Source organism: Sceloporus undulatus, chromosome 3 (genome assembly GCF_019175285.1).
Source record: "Sceloporus undulatus isolate JIND9_A2432 ecotype Alabama chromosome 3, SceUnd_v1.1, whole genome shotgun sequence".
Classification (NCBI taxonomy): Eukaryota; Metazoa; Chordata; class Lepidosauria; order Squamata; family Phrynosomatidae; genus Sceloporus; species Sceloporus undulatus.
The window spans coordinates 150,069,762-150,088,111 of NC_056524.1; the positions used below are offsets into that span (position 1 = coordinate 150,069,762).

Sequence of the window (18,350 nt, forward strand, 5' to 3'; positions counted from 1 at the left end):
TACTAAGAGTCCGCAAGCTGCGCCAAAGCCACGATCCAGTTCTAAGGTCTGGAGCACAGGTTTGGCGCAACTTCCGGACTCTTAGTACGCATGCATCATTTAAACAGCATACCTTCAAAGTGTCTTGAAGCAGCTTTATTTTGGCCTGTCTATATGGGGCCTCAACCTCTATTATATTCTGGTACAGAAACTAGTTAATTCAGAGTTTGAATAGTGTGGTTTACTTTTCCAAGAGTAGTGTTGTCCATGTTTTCCCTTCTTCATGGAAATTACCGTGGTGACTCATCATCATGTGGGTTTTTGTTTTTCTGTCTGTTATTTGTGTGTTTTGGGAGAATTTCATATTTCCAAGTCACTTTATGCTAAAATAGACTCAAAAATAAGTTGTGGAAAGCTTCCAGCCTGTCTTCCTTCCTTGCCCTGCTTTTGAGGCCTATGAGTCAAAAGAACCAAGTCTTGTGACTCTTTCCCACCAGCTTCTATGGCAGTGATTCTTACCATATTGCAGGTTCAACAGACAACCTACATGTCTACAGCACAATGGGTGGCTTTCTTTTATCTTCAGATTGAAAAGTCCTCTTTTGTGACATGGAATAACCTAGACAGAAAACCAACATTTTAAAGGACCTAAATGACAGTGTCCATAGAAGACAATGCATAGCTTTTAGTGTTGCTTTACCGTTGCTGTATTGTACTCTTTGGCTTACAACCGTTTAATCATTATCACTGGTGGAGACAGCTACAAATCTTTCTGCTTAGCTAGCCTGCCCAAAATGCATACATTAGAAGGCTGTGCCTGTTCATGTTACTATTGTTGACAGATAAAATTGCTCAATCTTTTGAGATGTTGATTTTCATATTCTAGGAAAAGGTGAGTTAATTAATGTCAAATTTCTATGTCAAATATATTATTTGCCTGCCATCTTGAGTCCATACATATCATTCTACATAGCAGTCTAATCTAGTAACTGGATTTAAGAATTCTATGTTGTTTTTCTCCATTTTCAGTTAAAGAGATTGTAAAACTTGCAGACAATGTTTACAGAAGACTCTAACATTCAGTGGACAGAGCCTTCTTTATTAAGCATTGATACTAACATTTCCTCAGTTTTACTTTCTTCACTTATACTCTGCATATTTCAATCCTGCAAGAGCAATCACCTTGAGTTTTCTGCACATATAAGCAAACTTTTGTGTTCATTGTGAATACATACTTGTATCACAATGTGTTTCCAAGGTTTGGTGAAATGCCTGATTGAATCTATATGTTATCAAAGATAACTATCAAAACATCCAAGACAAATAGTTCTTGGGTATGATGATTGTTTGCCTAGAACTTGATCTCATGCCTGTGAAAGCGGGAAGACACAGTGAATCAAAAACCAGGTTGATGCCATTGTCTATTTTCAGATTGTACAGTGTCTCAAATTAGCATTTAGACAACTGTAAAAATAATGATTACACAAAATGAAAGCGGATTAGGGAAAGTGTAGAGGAACTACATATTGTATAATCTGTTGACTGGTAAACCTGCCCTGGAGTTCTGAAGTAGATGGGCAGTCACCTCCTTTTTCTTACATTTGCTGAATTCTTGGTGTTCCTTCCCGTTGACAGGTATATTGTCTTATGGTGTCACATGCTGCTTCTAGTCTCGTGTTAAACATAGTTATACACTGCTGCCTGTCAGGTTGCTTCCAAAATTATGTACTACTTTGAGTCTCAGTTCAGTAACAGAAAATACATCATGTACATTTTAATTAACTACAAAATCTGTCAATGTCTAGTGGTAATTGATCACACCAAATAATTTTGAACTACGTAGGCTTGACATAATTGATGTGTCTTGTTCTGTTGTCAGAAAACCCATCAAACTGCCTCTTTATTTTTGTTCAACCAATGGGACATGCTTCAAATCCTGCCAAACCTTTTAGGGATCCAATAGCAATAGCAAGTACATTTATATACCATTTATCACTGAACAAGCACTCTCTAAGCATTTTACAGTCTGTAAGCCAATTGCCCCCAACAGGCTGGGTACTCATTTTACTGATCTATGAAAGGATGGAAGGCTGAGTGGATCTTGGAACCCTCCTCTAGGACTGAGCCACTTTAACCACTGCACCACCCTTTTTATTCAAGAGAATACTATTTTGGTAACATCTTTCCAGTATTGCAGGAGGGAGCTATATTTGGCCTTGAAAAATGATACTTGGGAATGGTCAAAATAACTCTAACGTCTAGCATAACTAAGTAATTCAAAATTAAGTGAAGATATATTGTTGAGCATGTTCTGTGGGCACTTCATAAAGTAGTAATTAGCCACAGTTTGGTGTTATGTACACATCAGTCTTGTAGAAAAAGTGTGTGTAAGAAGGATCCTGGCTTATGCCAAAGCTGGTAGGGAAGTAGATCCAGAGTAGCTTCAAGAACTGTTATAAGAACTTTAGAAAGATTATACCCGACAGTGACAAGGACCAGTTGCATATGGTGCTAATTCCTCTTTTGTGCAACAGAAGCCATACTTGATCTAGATTTAGCAACATATTAGGTATGTTTCAGCCCTAAGCTCATTGTAATGATAGAGTACTTTTAGATTGCAATTGTATCTCTGTTCGTGAAACAGCATTACTGCAGCAGTAAAGCATGTGACAGTTTTGCTCTATGCATTACTATCTCTCTGGGATGTAAACTGGATGGTGGTACAGAAGTAACATAATTTATGCTGTATTGAGAGGGCTGAGACTGCAGAGAAATCACCAGCTTTTCTTCCAGTGAATACTTAAACTCTCATTAGATTTACCCCCCATTAAGCGAAAAATTTATTGAAAGCATTTAAAATGAAACAACAGTAGCTTGTGGTTAAACATCAGTATAAATAAGATCACAAAATTACTTATGAAGCTTCTAAACTGAACAGGCACTATGCAAAGTTTATTTGAAAAATACAAAGACTGCTGCCTGCAGGCTTACAGGCTTTAAAAAATTAAATAGACTCTTAAATGTAATGGTACCAGTATCTGAAGTGGTTGCTTGTTTCATTGTTTTGGTACAAGTCGAACACTTGTACTAAATAGTCCCATCTGGGGGGGGGGGGGAGTACAGCCTTGATTCTTGACTGAAAACTCTGTGGATTAGAGGGTGGAGAGGTTTATGACTAATAGTTCCTTTTAGTTTTGGAAAACTACCATGCCAAAAAGCCAAAGCTTTAACAGTTGCATTATTTAGGCAATAAGCATGTGGTATGATATGCTGTGTTGTGGCTAGTTCAAGTTTCACACCACTCATTGCCTTTGTGCTTGATGGCTGTCATTGTCAGAGTCCGAGATGTGTTTGCTGGAATAAAAACAGGAAACCTCTGCTTATGTAATGTTGAAATATAATTCATTCACATCAGCCTGAGCTGTTCCGTACAATTTATCTTATTCTGTAGGTCTTGAAAGGAGGTTAGGACATTGTACAAAATTCTCACTTCCACTTTATCCTTAAAAAACAAGGGAGCTAAAAGTTCAGGCTGCAGGCATCATGTAGCCCCCAGAGACCCCAACACATTTTTGAGAGTTTTCTTTGTTTAAAAAACCCCACAAAAGTATTTCTGGGTTTTCCATTTGGAAAGAAAAGCATCTCCTGGGCTGAGAATGGCCCAGAGAGGCCAAAAAACATGGTAAAATTGCCTCTATAATGGACGTTTGGGAGCAAAAAGAATTTATCTTTTTTTGCGAGAAGGGTATGGTGAGAATGTATCTCAGTTTTCCTGTGGGGTGGCGGAAATTCCTAACAGTTGCCCATCCTGCTTAAAAGCAACCTTGTGAACTACAGACATGACATGATTTATGTCAGGATTTTGTTTCTATATTTGCAATGTAAATTGAAAATTACGTAAAAGTGGGGATCCAGTTCCACATACATAATCACTGGAAACCAAGGGATGAATTGCAACAGAATTCAAGTAGCCATGAAGTTAGCCATCATACTCAGTCCTCTACCAGTTTTAAAGAGGTTTCACGCATAAAACATCAGACATCATAACCTTTCCAAGCCAGAGAAATATGAAGATGCTTTCCTGGGGGCTAAGAAGAGGGAGCAACTGCTAATCCCTAGGTAGCTCAGATAGGACAAGCTGGCTTGCCTTTGGGCATTAGTTCTTTTTAGGGGAGCACATAGTCAGAAAATGACTGGTAAGACCCATGTTCTTCTACTTTGCCTTCTCCAGCATGCTTACCAGGAAGAGAAAGTGCATCAGGAAAGACTGAGAAAAAGGCAGCACATCTCTTTATTGTGAAACCCCTCTGAAGGTTTCGCAATAAAGAAAGTAAACTTCAGTTGCTTTACCCTCGCACCTAAGCAAATAGAGCAAATATCTTTCACTCCGACCTAAACTCTCAAGATTCCAGTTTTGTTCCCTCCCTTTTCTTACCAGGCAAGGAAACACCAGGACCTTTCCCTCTTCCCACTCCGCCAACCTAGGGCAGGTAAAAGAAGCTCAATTCAGTTATGTTATCTTACTAGTCAAAACACCATGCTGAAACACCAGAGTATTGCTCTCTCATTTCACCCTCCTCCTTATCTCCTCTTTCTCTTTGCTTTTCTAATTTGCTGAACTGCACAGGTACATTGAGAGAGTTATGCATTGTGGGTGAGATGTATTTATTTCAGGAGAAACACTGTAAATTAGAAATTTTGGAAATGGAAGCAATGGAAATGGAGGCTTTCTTGTAGTTTCGTCTGTTTTTATGTGACTGTCCCAGTTTCACCTAATGAACTTGCTGGTTGAGTAAGTATTTGAGACTGGCTGTGGGATGAACATTGTTACATTACTCTTGTGAACGAATGGGATGTTAATTAAATGGAGAATTAAATTTCCATTTACACAGTGACAGTCTTTGAGAGCAGACAAATAGTGACTAACTTGATCCTGCTTGGCAAGTCATTTGACTGGTGTGCCAACTCTTAGCTTTGTCAGTCATACGTTATTGACTCCTGGATATTGTAAGATCTGGTGTTCCACTAAAGAAAACAAGAGGCAGAGCAATTGGACCTGACATTCCAGCCAAGAATTTCATTTAAAATACAAACTCATTTAAAGTCAGGATACTCAAAATGTGAAACATGGTGTTCACTGGAAGTTCAGGGTGTTGAGAAGAAACTTGCATTTTCCTTTAGTAGTTCTTGGCCTTTGTTTTTTGTCCTGATTAGAATAAAAACAAGGGCCAATGACATAAGTGAATAAAAAATGCTTCACTTTTGTCAAACAGCAAGCCTTTTTATTTTGATATATCAAGATACAGCTAAGAAAATGCCCTGGGATACAAATTTTCTCACTGCTTATCCTCTCCTGAAATCTGTATAGGCTGTGTCAAACCCATGAAGGAAATGTAATAGATTTCTATGCTTTATAAGTTAGTATACGTCAACACTCAATATGAAGACATGTACACGTACACATCCATGTATAAATCAATTATGTTAAGACTAGTGTAACCAAATTTTCAGACTTACATTCATCTTATACCAGGAAGGATTTGTGTTGAGAAATTCTACACTAGAGAGGCGACTCTCATGAATCACAGGTAAATCTTAAAATTACAGACAAATCTTAAACCATAAAATACCTTTGACAAATGGAATATGCAAACTTGGCCATGTCTGTTGATCAAAGAGCATAATTGAAGGAAATATTTATTTTGCATTTAAACATAATCAAACTCACAACAGCCCTTATAGATAACATGCATTTATTAGCTGCTAATAACCAGTATAATGAGTTACAGCTAGTGCAGCAGCCCAGCCAATTTAATCATGCTCTTATTCATGAAATGTCAAATTTACATCATTTTAGAGTATTGTTTATTTTCAGATATTGGGACAGATGGTATTGTGCATGTCCCGGTAGCATATCTAATTGAAATAATGCTTTTGCTTGAGTACACATAATTGAAATAAGATTACATTATTAAATAACAGGGTGGCTGGAAAATGGTGTGATTTTTTTAAATAGAATACACATATTCCACATGTGTGAATATTTGAAATATTGTGTATGTTAGCAACATATAATACTGCCCAGCCTTGGCAGTTGGAAGAAAATATGTATCTTGGTCGAGGTTTTTTTAAACCTCTTCAATTCTATAAGTTAAACATTGGTATTTTAAAAGCCTATATTTACATTGTAGCTTAAGAACGTGCTATTACTGCTTATTGTCTCCTCTTTTTTGGTATAAATTATATATTGTATAGTTGTACTAATTTATTCTAATATTATAAAAAAGTTAAAAAGAAATTCAGACTTAAGTTGTTGGAAGTGGTAGTTTTTATTTCCTGGGCCTACCAGAGAGGAAATAAAAAACAGTGCATCTGCAAAAAGTTTAACCTTCCATCAAATGCACTGCATTCCTCATAGAGAACAGTCCAAAACTGTACTTCTGCAGTTGTTTTCTAAAGTGGAAAAAGATTTTACTCAGCACAATTGTTTTTTTAATTCTAATTGTAATGCCAGCATGTTAACAGATTGTAAGCCTGAGGGCAGGGAACTGTCTAATTAACCATTTGTAAGCCGCTCTGAGAGCTTTTGTGGCTGAAGAGTGGGGTATAAATAAATAATTAAAAAATAAACACATGTCCAAATTCTGATTGATTTATATGAACCTATGCAATATTATATTGCTTAGTATCCTGTTTAAACACACAATAAACATTACCCTTCATCCCCTTCATATAATTACATATAAAGCACCTTGGTGATTCAGCGGTTAAATGCAGATACTGCAGCCACAGTGTTGTAATTTTGATCCTAGAGGAGGGCTCCAAGGTCCACTCAGCCTTCCATCCTTTCATTGGTCAGTCAAATGACTACCCAGCTTATTGGGGTAATTGGCTTGCACATTGTAAACCACTTTGGCAGTGCTAGTTTTCTGATAAGCAGTATAAAAATGTACAGTGGACCCTTGTTATCCACTAGGGTTTGGTCCCAGGACCCCCCATGGATACCAAAATCCGTGGATGCTCAAATCCCATTCAACACAATGACATAGTAAAATGGTGTCCATGATATAAAATTGCAAAATCAAGGTTTATTTATTGCATTAAAAATATTTTCAAACCGTGGATGCTTGAATCCGTGGATAAAAAATCCGTGGATATGGAGGACTCACTGTTCTTGCTATTGCTATATATGTGCAATATATTTACGTAAATTGCAAATTACATAATTACACTCGTTTTATTTATTTATTTCCTCAACTTTTGCTGGGGTTAGGGGCACAGGACCCCTGTGAATGTGGAAAAACTGCACATAACGAAAACACTAGGCTTTTATCTGAGAGAACTCCTCTATAGGAATCTCTAGGTCCTCCAGTACAGCTCTGTGGGCAACATTTGCCAGACACTGACCACAGAACTAAGCTGGAGGAGCTGCAAATGCCTAGTGGAATGTTATCTTTAGGAATCTTTAGGTCCTTCAGTGTGACATTTGGTTAAAGTTGACCAAGGAGTTGTGCTGGAGGACCTAGATATTCTTAAAGAGAACATATTAATAACATCCACAAACAATCAAATCCATAAAAGTCAAAGCTGCTAATGTGGAGGGAAAAGCCCTGGTGGTGCTGTGGTTAAATGCCTGTACTGCAGTCACTTATTCACAAACCATAAGGTTGTGAATTTAATACCAGCCAGGGGCTCAGGGCTGACTCAGCCTGGCATCCTTCCGAGGTCGCTAAAATGATTAGCCAACTTGTTGGTGGCAATTAGCTTACAGTTGTAAACCACTTAGGGACCGCTTAAGTGGACTGAGAAGAGGTATAGAAATGTACTTGCTATTGCTATTTCTATTGCTACATTATACCCTTTGGACTGTGTGGTGTAGTAGTTTAAGCTTTGAACCTACAGCTCTGGAGACCAGGATTTGACTCCCCACTCAGCCATGGAAACCCATTGGGAGATTTTGGGCAAGTCACACACTCTCAGCCTCAGAGGAAAATTTCCAAGAAAATCTTATGATGGGTTTGCCTTAAAGTCACCATAAGTCAAAAATGACTTCGAGGCACACAAGATCAAATTATACTTTTTAAAAAGCTATGCCAAAATGTCTTGGACAGTGTGCTCATATACGCATATTATACTTGTAATAAATGGCTTAGCTAATTTATGTGTTCTTTTGAAAGGAACATACACATCCAGTGTTGAATTTTTGGGTACAAGCTTTCTTTGGTGTAAGCCATATGTATCATGAAAGTTAGATGTGTATTGACTTAACTGAGATTGATTTCTAAGGGGTGAAGCAGATGGGCTAAAAGGAGGGGCCAAAGGTTGCTTTGGCCATGATCACCCCAGGACCATGGTAACTGAGTGGCCCATTTCCAAAGTAGGCTGCTGCTGCTGCTGTGATCCCAAATAATAATAATAATAATATTTTTTATTTGTATACCGCTTTTCCTTCAGATCAAAGCGGTTCACAACGTACAAGCTACATGTCACATGCTATAGCAATACAATACATCAACAGTGACATACTATTCAATTCAACATACGATTCAACAAAATTCCTGAGCCCCTGGCTGGTATTAAATGATCCACTGGCAGGAGCATCTTTGTGCTGCTCCTTTTGCTGGGATTCTGGCTGCACTGGGGACATGCATCATCTAAACACCATGCTCCCAAAGTGGCTGGAAGCCGCTCTATTTGGCTTGTTTGTTTCAGACCTCAATGTACAAAAATGTAATTTTATTTAAACATGCTTGGTATGTCCTTAACTGGTTGTGGGTTGGTAATTGGGGTAAAGAAAGAATTTTACTTTTGCTTTTGAATCTATAGCTGTCAAAGTACCTGAAAATCAAAGAGCACATTGGTTGCTGGAAGTGATTTATTGTTTCACTTCTTTCCTACCCTATTAGACAAACTGAGCCAGCAATTAAGTTCTGAAAATCAGGAACAAGAACTGTGGTTTGTGTGCCATGTCTAAGAGACAGCTGAATGCCCCCTGGGATTTCTTATGCTAACAACAATTATAGGATTTTGGAGAAGGTCCATAAGCGCATAGGTTAGCTGAACCATGTAAAATGTGGTTCATAAACTCAACAAAAATGATTATTATTACAGTATTATTATTATTATTTACTTAGCATATTACCACACTACACTCTTATACTGCTGCCAGGAGGCAGCCAGAGCAGTTAAAGTGGAATAGCAGCCCTATAAGAGTATAGTGTGGTAATCCAGTTAAATCTTGCCTTTCTCCCAACAAAGGGACTCAAAGCGGCTAACAGCAAATTTGAAAACAATACAATTTAAAAACAATGCTAAATTAAAATGTATAAATATAAAATTAAAAAAAAATTAGACAATTTTAAATGTTGAAACAGTTATGAATTAAAATGTAACATGTTGAAAATACAAACTTTAAAATTTAAAACTCACAACATTTAAATCCCAGCCCTTAGCAGTTTGAAAAGGCCTAACAGCATAAGAATGTCTTCATCTGCCTCCGAAAGGAAAGCAGGGATGGCGCCATCCTGGCCTCTCTAGGAGGGAGTTCCAGAGCCTGGAAGCGGCCACTGAGAAGGCCCTCTCTCTTGTTCCCATCAAGTGAGCCTGAGAGTGGGCCAGAGAGAAGGGCCTCTCTAGAAACTATTTTCTAGTTTAAAAAATTTAAAAGTTGCTTTCAAAATTACAGCTATAAGACTAAATCCAGTTTACATAAATGTTGATTCATCATCTAGTGTTTTATGCAGTGGGTTGCTGTAGTTAGGGCTAGCAAATGGTTCTGTGTCTTAAAGTTTAACAATTCCATTTTGTTTATGCTTTTTCAAACTGCAAAATTAAAATCTAAATTAGGACCTCAGTATATTGGAAATGTTTATGGCTGAAAAACAGCAAACCAAAGCCAAAATAGCCTCCTTTTATGCTTTTATAAAATTACCATTTTGAGTAGAACTAAAGCACTACTGTCTATGTTTATACGCTGCATTTGTGTAATGTTTGGCATAAATGAGTGTCTTGTCATTCAGTGTATAAAGCAAACCATTCTTGAACAGACATCATTTTATTGAGTTGAAACCTTTGCTTTTGGAAATGTTATTTTTGACTTTTTTGCTTTTTGAAGAATTTGCCTGTTCTGAGCAAAGTTCACATATAACAACTGCCTAACTTTTGAGGCCTTGAAACATGTTGCATATTGATATTACTGCAATGTGCTTTATAAGAAGCCTGCATTCATTGCAGGATGCAGGATGCAAATAAGCTTACTGATCCACAAATAGTTGTGAGTTTTTTCATTTTTCTTTTGTCACTGCCATTCTGCTTATCCAGAATATTGAAGATATGACTACATGGATGTCTGTCTCTTTCTCCCTACCCCATCCCTCAGATCAGGTCTTAAATGCATGGTTGGAGTTTGCAGACTACCGTATTCTTTCCATTTGATTATAGTCACCACATTAAGCTTTGAAGTAGAAATTGCAATGTTAGTTTCTGCTTTCACATATCAGTGGAACCCCAGCTTTGTTTTGTCAGTTATTGTAGCTGTGCTTTACAAGTATCAAAGGGTAATATTTTGCCTTTTCTTTCAATGCTTTCACTTTTTTGGAGGGTCTTTGCAGGGGGAGGCATGTGGCCTTTTCTTTGGGATGTGTGCATATACTTTGTTTGCAGGTCATACAATAAAATCCAAAATACACATAGTGATACCTTTCTGAGACTAACTAACAGACACAAAATAAGTTATGTTAGCTTTTGAAGTTCACTGGCTTCTTCATCAGGCAAAGATGTTTAAAAATGCTGGGGAAGAAAAGTGATGGTATTGGACTCATCTTGTTTGAGATGTTTGCTTACGTTGGAACTTAAGATGTCTTGAGTGAGGGTTGATGCAGGCTGCACCCCTTCTTACCCATGAAGGGATTAAGGATGTCATGGTAAAAACAAAGTAATAACATTTACATCTCCCATGGCTTTCAACAAAATAACTTCCTTTGAGATCTAGCCTGTCCCTATTCTGGGTGTGGCTGCAAGCCCCTTTGTAGGCAGAATACAACAAGTCTTTAAGACTGCTGGGTGGAAGTAACCATCAATGTTTATTAGGCACTTGTAAGGTTAAGTCAGGGCATACAACATTTGGAAGAACTGTCCTGCAAGCAGTACTGCAAGAAGATAGCGGCCATTCTGGTCCTTAAAGTGTGGAGACTGAGTATATTCCACTGCTTGTGGATTGCTCCTTTAGCCAGCCTGAGAATGAGAGATTGATACTTAGCTTGATTCATGATTTTAGGATGACTGAAGGAACGAACAATTCACCCCTACGTAGGGACAGCATTAAATTTTTTTTTTTTAAAAAAACACACCTTTCACTTTCTTCTACTGTTTTATTCTGATCTCTGGGTTTAAAGTACTATAGGTGAGCAAGGCTACATTATTAAACTGAAAGGGAGAGAGGAGTAAATGGAAAAAATAGATTTAGAATTTTGCTTCAATCAGCTGGGAGAACACACCACTAATTGTGGATTACTCCTTCAGCCACCTTTGAATGATCATTCACAGTAAGTATCAATTACTCAGTCTGTTTGTTTCATCGAGTTTAGAATTCCCCAGGCGTGGCTAACTTCAGTATCTTCAGAGTCAAAAAATGTATTCAGCGTAGCCATGTTGCCCATGCAACACAATGAAATACAAGAAAATATATGGCTATTGCGTATATTAAGGCCATTTCTGTGGCGGCCATAGGCACATAGCCTTTGTATCCATGGGCCCAACAAACGGTCTTGCAGGGGGGGGGGGGGGCAAAGTCCACATGGGAATTTTAAGTACTTTAGGGTTTCTTAGGGCCTGAACAGACAGGCCAAAATAAAGCTGCTTCAGGTCACTTTGGAGATATGCTGTTTAAATGATGTGTACATCCTAAGAGGCCAGAAGCCGCGCCAAAACCACTCTCCAGTCCTAAGGACTAGAGTGCAGCTGTGGCGCAGCTTCTGGCCTCTTAAGATGCATGTGTCATTTAAGCAGCATACTTCCAAAGTGACCCGAAGCACATTTATTTTGGCCTGTCTGTTCAGGCCCAAACCCTTTTGTTATGTGGAGGTCATCATTTTTTAAATTTTAAACTTAATAATTGTTTTTTAATTTCAAAGACAAGACCTGACTGGATGTCATAAATGTACCATAGTTCACTATAATGCAGTGATTAATAAGCTTTAGGCATTTCTTGCTTTCTCAATCCATTTTTAATCAGTTAAACCTATTATTTTGGTGTTAAGTTCAAAAGCTCTTTAAGCCTGGAACAGTATTAATTACAGCTTAAATTCTTACTGTTAAAATGTACAGTCAGGTTGAATGCTAGATGGAATGGACCTAACCTGTGAACATTGGATCATAAAAATAAGGCTACATGAATCAAGCATTTAATATATACAAGGACTTAGATGAAAATGAGTCCTTTACTGTCAGGGCCTATGTCTTAATTGGAAGCTGTCATCATAGATTATATTGAAAACTAACTTCTCAGTTTAAGTAAGCCAGTAGTTTCTTCAGGTTTCTATGGCCTTTTTTTATGCTTTTGGATAGATTTTGCAAAGCAGAACAAAGTACAGGATACCTATACGTGTAACAGAAAAGTATAACTTGATGTCTTGTCTAGTGCAATACATAATTCGATCAGTTATACCTTTATGTAGGATTACTTGCTTGGCTTTATGGGAACAGGCACCTTCTATGATTTCCCAAGGGTAGAATTATGTTATCTGTAGTCACAGACGGTGTCTTGAGTTGAGTTCTTCTACAAAATACTTATGATCACTTGTTATATGTGAAGACATCATGCCATTGTATTTCACTACCTAGCATAATCGGTTGCATGTGTTAGGAAGAGAATCATACAGATTATGTCATGCCATGGACAAACAGCTGTGAGTTCTTCGGGGATGAAAACGAAGATGCTACGTCAACTGCATCCTCGTGTTTCGTGTAATATGTATTCATTTTCAAAGCTGCCATTTCTTGTTTTGATAAAGGGCTTGTCATTCTTTCATCTGTATGCAGATAACCAAATGTGGTAACATTCAGAGAATTAAAAATAGAGCAGCTGTGATAGTTTCATAGTGTCTGTTGTAACTGTGTTGCTTAGCCAACAATTGCATAATTGGCCATGAAATTTCTTCCAGTAACTGATCATAATCAATTGCCATGTAGTTTTAAGTGTGGTGGTCTACTGGTCTGGCTTTCCTTCACATGAGTAACATAATGGAACCTCAGATCAAATGGGATCTCCTTGATCACATCTTAACTACCCATATCATTGCCCAACTGATTGTAACAATATCATCTATAAGTTGCTGAAGTGAAGTGGAACTCATCTCTAGATGTGTCTTTTGCATTCATTGATAACATCTGAGTACTTACTGGATGCTGTTTACATCCAGAATGATTAGGTGACAGTGTTTAGGCTTGATTGAAATAAACTGCTCTCCCCCACTCCATTATGAAATTCTGTTTCCTACATGTTTTTCTCTAATTTTTTCTTGGTATGTCTTGTGATTTTTAGACAGTTGAGATTTTTGGGGGGAGCAGGGTCTTAGAAACTCCTTTTTTATAAAGAATGACTTACATTAATAATTAATCAGGTTGTTTTTCCAGTATGCAGATTTTAAGTTTACCAAGGGATGGGCTTAATATGCTCTAGATTGTCTCTAATGACACTATATATCTAAGCCATTTTCTCCCTTACAGCCTTGTCTTTAAAATGCTAACTTCAGTCAGGGACCATTAGTTTCCAAAGTGTAGCTTAAGTGCTTGGAAATGAAATTGAAGAGTCATAATCTACCATTTGGCTTCAGCTGCTTGCTTGCAATTGCTCAGTGTCCAGCATGAAATTTCAGTTCTTTAACAATAATGCATTATTTAAAAGGAGGCAAAGGAAGCTTGTATTGTGATTGCTTTATTATAACGTTGTTGAGATTTGAGTGGAGCATCTAATTTAGCAAAATGGAATTTGTTCAAAATATCTTTATGTGCCTTCAGTACTGGGATGTTAAAAGAAATCTGATAATTATGTTTCATGAATCTGGTATGGCTGTGGGAAACATGAGGTCTTCCAAGTGTTGAATCTAAACTCCCATTAGCCCCACGCAACATGGCTAATAGTAACAATGGAAATTATAGCACATCTGGAGAAACACAGGTTCACCATCCTCACAATGCTAGTAGCAGCTTTTCCAAGGCTAATCCTCTCTAGCTATATTAGAGTACAACTCTCTAGCAAGGCTGGAGGAAATCACGTTAGGGAAGGTTGATACATGAAGTGTCCATCTGTCTCTGTCTGTTATGCTATGCAACCCACATGCTTCCTTGTAGATTCACCCAACCTGGTGTGTTTTTTATTGGAGTTAAAAAAATCATAGTAAGGTTTTGGAATGGAAAGTGACCAGGCAGTCCTGGAAGAAGCTGCCTTCTGCTTTGCCTGTTTCTAAGACACTCAAACACTTATATTGAATTCATGAAAATTCCTGCATATTCCTTTCAAAACATCTTCCAGCTAACTTTGTTATAGTGGAGGCAGCATAAAGCAGCAACACTGACAATTTACATGCTACTCCAATAAATCAGGATGGTTGCAAACTTGATGCCATAGCAGAAAAAGCCTATCCACTGCAGCTGCCACCTTTCAGATCATCACCTACCAGGCCTGATTTGGAATCGATCCGCAGGATCTCTGAGAATCTGTGGCTTCCATACTAAATAAGTTAGCTGAGTATATTCAGAAACAAGCCCATTCTGTCCATTTAGAGGCTCATTGTCTTGCAAGGCAGCACACCACATCAGCCTAACATATTTCACATTGTGAGGCAAAAACTGCAGTAAAGCTCTGCTGTTACACATGTCTTAGGTTCTCAGCCATTCTTCAGCAAACCATATCTAAGGTCCAGGGCATGATTTTTGATGAGCTTGGTTTCTTCAACTCATTGATAGATTAAAAGCTACATCATTTACAAAAAATGTACACCACAGTGAGAGAGATTGAAGGCACCATCTCCTCCAAGACCTCTTCCAGGTTCATGTCTTACTGGCATCAGCCTCAACTGCTCCATAAGACACAGTCTCTTCAATAGAGGACTCTTTGTCTGCCATTCTAGTCATCCAGTTCCCCCAAACGCTCATCTCACCAGAGCAATTTTCAATCCACTTCCAAAGTGTGTTGAATTCCATTTTTCCATTTTCTCTTCATATCTCTGGGAACAAGTTCCAGTCTTTCCCCTGGCTTGGGAGCTATTACTATGAACCAGTGTAACCTCTAAACTTTTTCTCAACTTGACCATCTGTTATGGACTAAAGAGTCCTCAGGATCTTTGGTATTTCTAAGTGTTTTCCATCATGTTATTATTTAATTCTTTTAGCTTTTGTAAACTAATGTTTACCTTAATTTTTTTTAAAAAAATTATTGTAAGCTACCTTATAATATAATAATAGTTTTAATTGTCAAATTCAAAGACAGCCATATTAGCCTTGATCATTTTAGTTGTATTTACCTTACTCCACAGACTCAGCTTTAAATCTGCCCATCTGTCTAAATCTTGTGCAATATCTATAATCAGCTTACTTGTATTAAGATCAGTCATCGAAGATAAGTACTTAGGGATAATTACATTCAATCAGTGCCCTACCTGTTTTTGATGAATCCCTTCTGGTCAGGACTTACCAAAGATGAAATTACTTTTTGTAATCTATTACCTAAAATAACTGTTAATATTTTGATATCAACATTAAGTAAGGAAATAGTGCAGTATGTAGCATAGTGAGTGATCCTTACCAGGTTTAGATATTAGAGCAAAATGGGCATCATTTAATGATAAAGAGAGGGACCTGGATACTTAGACATGTTTGTAAAGCTTGAGCTGTCTTGGTGCAAACAGACTTGGGAAAGAGCTGTACTATTCAACTGGAAATTCAACAAGGCCAGGGGACTTCTCATTTCTCATATTTGCTAGATTGATAATTTTCTCTCTAAGCCTAAAGGAGAATTTGTTGTTATGACATGATAAGATGAAAAAGGTAAATATGAAAGATGAAAAGGTAAATATGAGTAAAGACTTAGGGAGATGGGTATGTTTAGCCTGGAGAAGAGATGGTTAAGAGGTGATATGATACCCTTGTTTAAGTATTTGAATGGGATGTCACATTGAGGATGGATTAAGCTTGTTTTCTGCTGCTCCAGAGACCAGAATACAGAACAGTGGATGCAAGCTCCAGTAAAAGAGATTCCATCAACATTAAGAGGAAGTTCCTGACAGTAAGAGCTTTTCGACACTCCCTCGGAGATTGGTGAAGTTTCCTTATTTGGAGGTCTTTAAACAGAGGCTGCATGGCCATCTGTCAGGGCTGCTCTGATTGTGAGTTCCTCCATGACAGGGGGTTGGACTGGATGGCCCTTTTGGTCTCTTCCAACTCTGAGTCTATGATTCTACCTATTTCTTTTGTATTGTCAGGAAAAATGATCACCTTGTCTGATTTCCATTGCATATCTCTCTGCTGCCCAGCAATTCAAAACACAGAATCTTTAGTAGGGCCATGAAGAAATTGGAACAGCCACTGCAGTAGATCCAAATTTTCACTTAGCATTGGGGGAAAACTATAGCCTCTCTAGATTTTTAGTTGAAAATCAGAAGGCAAAGCCAACAATTCACATAGAAATTTATTCAGAATTTCAGTTAGGTGAACTCCAGCTTCCATGTCTCAGGCCAATAATCCACAGGCGAGACATTCTATCTGAAAAATATAGGCAAACAAAAGCATAGAAAAAATAGAAAGCATTCATAATTTCATGATCTGTAGCCCTGTCTTGAGAGAGCCAGCATGGTTTAGTAGTTTGAGCACTGAACTATGACTCTGGAGACCAGGGTTCAGTTCCTAGTTGGGTGACCTTGGGCAAGCCTCTTAGCCTCAGAGAAAGGCAACCCCCCTCTGAACAAATCTTGCCAAGAAAACGCTGTGATAGATTCACTTTAGGGTCACCACAAGCAAAAAAATTACTTCAAGGCACACAACAACAACCTTGGCTGTGCAGTTTCGACAGCAGCCACGATCAGACGCCTCAGGATCTTTAGTATTTTTAATGGATGTCAAATGTGGTATTCTAGCCAGGTGTGTAAATCACAAAGACTATGAAGAAATGGTTGCTATTCTGTAGCTGTGGTTCTTTGAGTGGTTATCTCTGTACTCTCGCACAAACCACCCTCCCCTCTAGGTGTTTGTTTTCTCTTAGTACAAAGACTCATTCAGCCTTTGCTTTGCTGCATAGACTCTGGAACTGAGGTTTAGAGTGGGAATCATCAGAGTCATAAACACAGGCCCAGGGATGGATCTTCTGCCTAGGATACTTTAAAGCTGTAGATACAGTGGGTCTCAACCTTTGTTCCTCCAGGTATTTTGGAATTCAACTTCCGAAGCCCAAAACAACACAGCTAATGGGTAGGGATTCTGGAAGACAAAGTCGAAAACATCTGGAGGACCAAAGTTTGAGAACCACTGCTCTAAAAGGTTCTGACTCTTAGGCACAGAATAATCCATATGTTAGTTCACAGATGACCACAGTTAAAAGTAGGCAACCTGCTCTTTTCAAATGCATATATCTGTATACCTGTTTTACTTAATGTGGATTAGAAATGTACCCTCATGCATGTGGTGGATGGGGATGTAGAGTTTGTTTTTTCTGGAAAGTGGACATTTAATTTAGTTGCCATTTCTGTCAAGACCATGTTGCACCTTGGTCTGGAAAATGACATGGATGTGACCACTAGGTAGAACTGGAGCAGAGGTTACTACAGTTCAAGGGGCAGGTGCATGAGTCTGCATTTGGTGAGCTGTCCATCATGAAACCAGCCAGCAGCGCATCATGGGTAGTCTGATGCAACAGGCACTGGGTATGAAACCAGCCAGGTTTAATTAGTGCATTGCATTGTTGTCATATGACCCCAAGAGGACCACCTATATAAGGGAGAGGGGCAGAATCTCTGTTGTTGGGTTGTTATGGTTGGTGGTTGGAGAAGCACTTCGTTAGACTGTATAGGTGAGAGTATTCAAGACGGCTGTGTAATCTTTGTAAATATTGTGCAACCAAGATTAAAGGCCTCGTTGAATGAAGTCTCGCTGTCTGGAGATTCATTCCTTCAAGGGAAAAGGTGCAGCCTGTATGTGGGTGTATTTTTCCTGTGCCATTCTGAGCCAGACTCTTCACAGAGACTATCTGCTAGGCGTTCCTGCCTATGTGCATCAACTCTGCATGTGTGTATGCTAGACACAGCTCGTCTGCATACCCCAACAATTTCCCCCGAAGTTCACCATTTTTTTGTTACTGTGTATTGATAACTTCATGTGACGCA

General features: G+C 38.3%; 1 long non-coding RNA gene across 1 annotated transcript in view; it reads left to right on the forward strand.

Annotated features, from left to right (window-relative positions):
- Window positions 1–18,350, forward strand: part of LOC121925531 — a 47,952-nt gene that overhangs the window by 25,269 nt on the left and 4,333 nt on the right. The window lies entirely within an intron of this gene.